This window comes from Taudactylus pleione, unplaced genomic scaffold, assembly GCF_031769625.1.
Source record: "Taudactylus pleione unplaced genomic scaffold, aTauple2 ptg000809l, whole genome shotgun sequence".
NCBI lineage: Eukaryota > Metazoa > Chordata > Amphibia > Anura > Myobatrachidae > Taudactylus > Taudactylus pleione.
In genome coordinates, this window is record NW_028285211.1 from 109,073 (window position 1) to 116,995 (window position 7,923).

Consider the following 7,923-nt stretch of genomic DNA (forward strand, 5'->3'; position numbering starts at 1 on the left):
CAAAAATACACTACATTTATTATAAATGTTCTCATGGTTTTTATAGATAGCACCTTGGCATCTATGCCAGGATTGGCAGGTGCCTCATCAGCTCCAGTGCTTCTTATAGAGGTCCAGCCAATAAGTCCCTCAGCCCAGAGCTGGATTAAGACTTTGGGGGGCCCAGGGCACTTAAGACAGGGGGGCCCTAAAGTCTAAAATTAAAATCATTCATCGTCAATCACTAGAGAGAGAATTACGGTACAATTCGGTGGTAAATATTAATATTATATATAGAATAATATGAGATATGGTAAGAACTTACCCTTGTTATCTCTATTTCTACGAAGTCCATAGGGTTCCACAGGATACCTTGGGGTATAGGTGTGACGTCAGTCGCAGGGCACCAAAGAGTTAAGCATTCAGCCTCCCAGGATGCACTAGGTCCCCCTCCTATACCCCGCCCCCGGGCCAAGGCACCTCAGTTAGTTACCAAGCCATAGGCCGGAGGAGGAGAAGGAAGAGAGAGAACAAAGATCTGGACACATACAAGAATCACATTCTCACCAGAGGGAGACGGAAAACCGGTGACCAGAGCAAAGCCCATCTGCAGCACAGGTGCGACAGGGCGGGAGTCCTGTGGAACCCTATGGACTTCGTAGAAATAGAGATAACAAGGGTAAGTTCTTACCATATCTCATATTTTCTACTTCAGGGTCCATAGGGTATCCACAGGATACCTTGGGGATGTCCCAAAGCAGTATCCTTTAAGGGTGGGGACGCTCCTGTGCAGAAAGGAGAATCCGCCGCCCGAAGGAAGCATCCTGAGAGGCGAAGGTGTCAAACCTGTAATACCTCACGAAGGTATGGACAGAAGACCACGTAGCAGCCTTGCAGATCTGAACTGCCGAGGCACCACGTCGAGCTGCCCACGAAGGACCCACAGACCTAGTGGAATGAGCCTTCAGAGAAGGAGGGACCGGTAGGCCTTCATGAAGATAAGCTTCAGAAATAGCCATACGGATCCAGGCTGCCAAAGTTTGCTTTGAAGCAGGCCAACCCTTTTTACGGAAGCCAAAGAGGACAAACAAAGCGTCCGACTTCCTAAACGAAGAAGTGCGGTCAACATAAGTCCTTAAGGCCCGCACAACATCCAAAGAGGCCTCACCCACGGAAAGACCCGGTGAGTTAAAGGCCGGAACAACTATTTCCTCGTTAATATGAAACTGGGAAACAACTTTGGGAAGAAACTCGGGCCGAGTGCGGAGCACTGTCCTGTTCCCATAAAAAACCAAGAAAGGGGGTCTACAAGAAAGAGCCCCTAACTCAGAAACACGTCTGGCCGAAGCAATGGCCAGAAGGAAAACAGTCTTAGCTGTTAGCCATTTAAGATCCACTGAGCCCAGTGGTTCAAACGGCGGTCCTTGGAGAGCCCTCAGGACCACAGCCAAATCCCAAGGCGCCACAGGTGGAACAAAGGGCGGCTGAATGCGGAGAACACCCTGCATAAAGGTGCGCACATCCGGGATTGTAGCAATCCTACGGTGAAACCAGACAGATAGGGCCGAAACCTGTACCTTCAAAGAAGCAAGGCGAAGCCCATGATCTAGTCCCGCTTGCAGGAAGGCGAGAATCCGAGACAGACGAAACTCCCGCGGTGCATAACCTCTCGGTCGACACCACTGGAAGAACGTATGCCACACGCGATGGTATATCCTCGCGGAAGACGGTTTCCGAGCTCGCAACATGGTACGCACCACAGAGCTGGAAAACCCCCGGGACCTCAGCATGGCCATCTCAACAGCCACGCCGTCAAAGACAGCCGAGTCAGGTCCTGGTGAAGGCAAGGACCCTGAGACAGAAGGTCCGGTCGTAGCGGCAACCGCAGAGGAATGTCCACGGACAGACCCTGAAGGTCTGAGAACCAGTGCCGTCTGGGCCACGCGGGAGCTATCAACAGGAGCGTCCCTCCTTCCTGTTTGAATTTCCGGATTACCCGTGGAAGAAGGGAGACCGGAGGGAACAGGTATGCGAACCGGAACGTCCACCGGACGGACAGAGCATCCACCAGAGACGCCCCTTCGTCTCTTGTGCGAGACCCGTACACCGGCAACTTGTTGTTGTGCCGGGACGCCATGAGGTCGATTTCTGGAAGACCCCACCTGTCCACCAGTAGTTGAAAAACGTCCGGGTGCAGGGACCATTCCCCCGGATGAACGTCCTGGCGACTTAGAAAGTCCGCCTCCCAATTGAGCACTCCCGGGATGAAGACCGCGGATATGGCCGGAAGATTGCGCTCCGCCCAAACCAGGATCCGAGAGACCTCTACGAGAGCCGCCCGACTGCGAGTTCCTCCTTGCCTGTTTATGTAGGCCACGGTGGTAGCGTTGTCCGACTGGACCTGCACCGGGCGACCCTGGAGAAACCGCTGTGCCTGCTGGAGAGCATTGAAGACCGCACGGAGTTCCAAGATATTTATTGGAAGCTCCGCTTCTGTCGGCGTCCACCTGCCCTGGAACAAGTGTGGACCCGAAACTGCTCCCCAGCCCCGAAGACTGGCGTCCGTTGTCAACAGGACCCAATTTGGAACCCAGAACGGACGTCCCTTGTTGAGGTGGGTCGTCTGTAACCACCACGTAAGGGACAGGCGAACCTCCTGGGTGAGCACAATCGTCTGGGACTTCAGAGACTGAGTCAGCCCGTTCCACTTGGACAGGATCAGGTGCTGCAGAGGTCTGGAGTGAAACTGGGCGTATTCCACCATGTCGAACACCGACACCATGGAGCCCAGTAACCTCATCGCCGAGTGTAAGGACACCCGGCGGCTGTGCAGACAACTGCGCACCCTTGACTGTAAAGCAGAGATCTTGTCCTCCGTCACGAAGATCCTTTGCTGTCCCGAGTCCAATAAGGCTCCAAGATGCAGAATCCTCCGAGACGGGATTAGAGTGGACTTCTGCCAGTTGATTAGCCAGCCGTGCCGTTGCAGCAGTGCAATGGTCAGGTCCAAGTGGCGTAACAGGAGCTCTGGAGATCCTGCCACCAATAACAGGTCGTCCAAATACGGCAACATGCGGACTCCCTGCAGCCGCAGAGAAGCCGCCATGACCGCCATCACCTTGGTGAAAACACGTGGTGCTGTTGCCAGGCCAAAAGGTAACGCCCGAAACTGGAAGTGGTCGCTGCTGATTGCGAACCTGAGGAACTGTTGATGGCGCCAAAGAATAGGGACATGCAGGTAAGCGTCCTGTATGTCCAATGACACCAAGTAGTCCCCAGGTTCCAGCGCCAGAATGATGGACCGTAGGGTCTCCATCCGAAACTTCGGGACCCGCAAAGACTTGTTGAGTGCTTTGAGGTTGAGAATCGGACGATATGACCCATTGGGTTTCTGTACCAAAAATAGATTTGAATAGAAACCCTGGCCCCTCTGGGAGAATGGAACCGCCACTATAACTCCAGCCTGGAGCATAGTGTGCAATACCTTCCGCAGCTCCGTAGCCTTGTTCCGGTCTGATGGGAGACCCGTGGTGAAGAAGCGAGCCGGGGGTCTGTGCCGGAAGGAGAGGGCGTATCCGTGAGAAACCACCTCCAGAACCCAAGTGTCTGTCGTAGTGGTCGACCAACACTGGGCGAACTGTAGCAGGCGGCCTCCCACCCTGGGATCCCCCAAAGGGAGGCCCGGACCGTCAGGCCGCGGGCTTGTCATCTGGCTTGGGGGCCGGACGTCTGGTACTCCATGCCTGCTTCCGGGGCTTGACCGATTTCTTAGGGCCAGCCTGTCGAGGAAACGACTGTGGTTTGGGCCTGCCCTGGGCCCTAGATGACCGAAAGGACGATGGTCCCGAACCAGAAGGAGCAGCGGCCGACGGGAGACAGGCAGATTTGGCTGCCGCCAGCGTGGCCACAATCTTATCCAGATCCGGACCGAAGAGAACTTCTCCGGTAAACGGCAACGCTTCCAGACCTTTCTTGGAATCTGCGTCCGCCTTCCAGGATCGCAGCCACAAGGTGCGACGAGCAGCTACCGCTGCTGAAGAAATTCTAGACACCAGAGTACTAATGTCTAGAGCCGCCTCGTTGATGTAGGTGGCCGAATCACGGAGATTGCCAATCAACTCCGCCTGATCGGCCGGACAGTCGGATTCAAAAGAAGCCTCTAATGAATCCGCCCAGCGCTCCATCGCTCTGGCAACCCAGCAAATGGCCATAGCCGGCCGTGCTGCCCCCCCTGCAAGGGAATAAGCGGACTTCAGGCAGATTTCTACCTTGCGGTCCGTAGCATCCTTAAGGGAGGACATGGATGGCATCGGCAATGTGGCACTACGGACAAGACGGGTCACGTGAGAATCCACCTGTGGAGGGGATTCCCACTTCGCAAAATAATTATCCGCGAACGGATAAGCCACCGCCAGGCGTCTCTGCGGCTGGTATCTTTTGCCAGGTTGTTTCCACGCCTCCTCTAAATGGTCCACCAACTGACCCGAAAGAGGAAAGACTGTGGCATCGCCCTTCACATCTTTGAAAAAGGCATACTTAGATTTAGCCGCTGGGGGAACTTCGTCCTCAATCACCAAGGCTGTGCGGACCGCCCGAATAAGTCCAGGAATATATACTTTGGACTTAGCATCAGCGTCCTTAGTATGGAGAGGTTCCTGATCGTAAGGATCTAGAATCTCCCCATCATCAGACGTCCCTTCGTCATCCTCATAAGGAGCGGACAGAGACGCCACCGGCCGTTTATGAGGCCGCATCACAGACTCCCCTTGCAACACATCCGACAAGTGCTGTACAGAACTCGTCAGGGAGTTAACCCACGCTGGCTCCTGAGAACCCGGGAGCGGGGAAATAGGGAGACTGTGGGGTACCACCAATTGTCGTGGGAACCCCTGCATGGGTGACGACACCACAGACTGCTGGGACAAACCCATCGGAGTAAACGCGGGCTGCGGAGCTAACTGGCCCACTAAAGCTGTTAACGCCTGAGCGAAACAAACCCAGGGCGGCTCCTGTACCGGTGCTGTAACCGTAATAGGCCGCGCCATGGACAAACACTGCCGGCAAAGGCCCTCCGCGCTACCCTCCCCCTCCGCTAACGGTACTTTGCACGTGGTACACTGTAGCCGGAGGGGAAAATCACTTTCAGACATGATGGCACCACGTATGTGACCTCTCTCACCAATTAAGTATTAAATAGGCGAGAGACCACCCTGCAGCACCGCACCGCAAGGGCTTTAGCAGAAAGAACAGGGACAGTAATAAAGCTGACAGTTTAGATGAAAAAAAGATTACAGGCAGCAGCGCTAGCACAGTCACATACAATGCAGAGAAATAACAATTCCTGCACTAACAGCGCTGATCACTCAACTACACAGACACAGGGCCTGGTAGGACACAGCGCTGCATACACAGACCTGACCACAGCGGAGGAGAGGTATGCGGGGGGACCCAGACCACGATGCTTCCGTCCAGCGCTTCCAGCAGCGTTCACCATGCGTTCTGGAGAAGATGGCCGCCGAGGAGCAGAGAGGAGGCTGGCCTGGGGGAGGAGCGCTGCTAAGCGCTCGCAACCGGGTCGATGGTGGCCCACAGCGCATGCGCACGACGAAGCCGGCTCCGTTGTGCGCATGCGCTAGACCCGGCTAGCGATGGGCAATCCGTCGCTCCGGGTCTCGCACCAAAGGGGGCGAGCTGTCGATGTTGAGTGACAGCTCGCCCCCTTTGGTGGGCGGGTCGGGGAGGGTGGCTGCCCAAACGGAGGCGTTCCCATGTGAACGCCTGCCGTTTGGGGGCGGCCCCACTGACATCACGAGTGATGTCAGTGGAGAGATTCCGGCTCTGTTAGAGCCGAAATCTCTCTGGGGCTTGCGGCCACAAGACCCTACCACAAGGGTCTCGACGCAAGCCCGATGGTCGCGATGGTCTTGACTATCGCGACCATCAACCTGGCCGCTCACTATAGCTGTGGCTAAGCGAGCGGCCAGGAGGCCGCACAGAAAAAAAAAAACGCCCTGATTCAGAGCGAGCGCTCTTTCAGAACGTCCGGCTCTGAATCAGAGCCATAGTGTGCACCTGGACCTCCCCCTTTTTTCTACTGTAGAACTACAAGTCTCAGCATGGTAGCACCTCTTATTATGTTTAAGATTAGGATGTGCAGCCCAGACCCCCTTTTTTCATCATAATTTATATGTACGCATAATAGTTCACTTAGTTTTCTTCTCACAGGTACAAATTCAAGTACTCGTAAAATTGATCCAAACTCTATAGCTGCATACACACACAACGATTTTTTTAATGATTATCGTTAAACGATATCGTTTAACGATAATTGATGGCAAAAATCGTTCACTTTCTGAGTCAAACGATGAACGATTATCGTTCATGCGCGTTCACGTTTGTAGTTTGTCGTTTGTAGTTTGTCGTTCAGTCAGACTTGTCAACTCAACGATTTTCATTAAGGGAATATGCAAAAATCGTTTGTAGTTCATAAAAATTGTTCATGACATTTAGTAAATGAACAACTTTAGTAAACGATTTTAGTAAATTTTTTCAAGGGAAAAAATCGTTTACTCAAATCGTTCATTAAAAAAATCGTTGTGTGTGTATGCAGCTAATAAAATAAAGAATGCATGACTTAAAGATGTGAATTGATTAGTAAAGTGCAAGAACAGTGGGATAAACTAAACAAAATGCAGTCCTAAAGGTAACAGAGTTTAGAGACAGATATGTAACTACACGTGAATGAACTATAGGGGATGCAGTCAGGAAGCCGACGGTCGAAATTCCGACCGCCGGCTTCCCGACTGTCTAATTCTGGCAGGGGTCTAATGACAGGCGTCGAGATGCCGACGGCCGTCATTTTACCTACGCCGGGATCACGACGACCGGCATACTGATCGAAGAGGGGGGGGTTAGGTTAGGGGCTCCCGGGGGGGACTTAGGGTTAGGCACCTCCCCCGGGAGACTTAGATTTAGGCTGTGGGGAAGGGGGGGTTAGGTTTAGGCACTTACATGGTTATGGTTAGGCACTTGTGGGAGGTTAGGGTTAGGCACCCCTTAGGGGGGGTTAGGTTAGTAATAGTAGAAATACTTACCTGTCGGGATCTTCACTGTCGGTCTTCCAGCGTCGGGATTTGAACCGGACATGCGTCCGGCGGTATTTCATACCGATCCCAACTATAGGGACAGTGGGCCTGATTCAGAGCCGGACGCTCTGAAAGAGCGCTCGCTCTGAATCAGGGCATTTTTTTTTTTCTGGAGCGGCCTCCTGGCCGCTCGCATAGCTGTGGGTGACCATTGGGCTTGCGAGGAGACCCTTGTGGTGGGTTAACACCCACAGCTCTAACGACCACTAATCTCTCTGCACATCTATCAGAGCCAAAAGCACTTCCACTGACATCACTTGTGATGTCAGTGGGGCGGGCCCCAGACGGTAGGCGTGTGCCCATGGGAACGCCTCCGTCTGGTCAGCCACGCCCCTGGCACGCCCACCAAAGGGGGCGTGCTGTCACTCACCATCGACAGCACGCCCCCTTTGTAGCGAGACCCATAGCGACGGCTTGCCCGTCGCTATCTGGGTCTCGCGCATGCGCACGACGGAGCCGTATGGCTTCGCAGTGGCTAATTTATGCACGCCCCTGCAACGGCGTTCAAATGCACTCGTCTCTGCGCCATCTGACCCCTCACAGGCTAATACAAATCATTGCCTTCTATATTGTGCCAGGGCCCCGGCAAGTGCTTCAAATTCCTTATTTATGTATATTATTACTCTTTAATATTAAGGAGCATATTTATTTATGCCACATGTCACGGCAATAATAAATTATGTATCGGACCTTGGGCCTGATTATGAGCTGGGAATAAAGCATAAAAGTGCAAGTAACTGTGCACCTAGACAAACCGTGTAGCAATGCAAGGGGTTCAAGTAGATAAAAAATTTTGCAT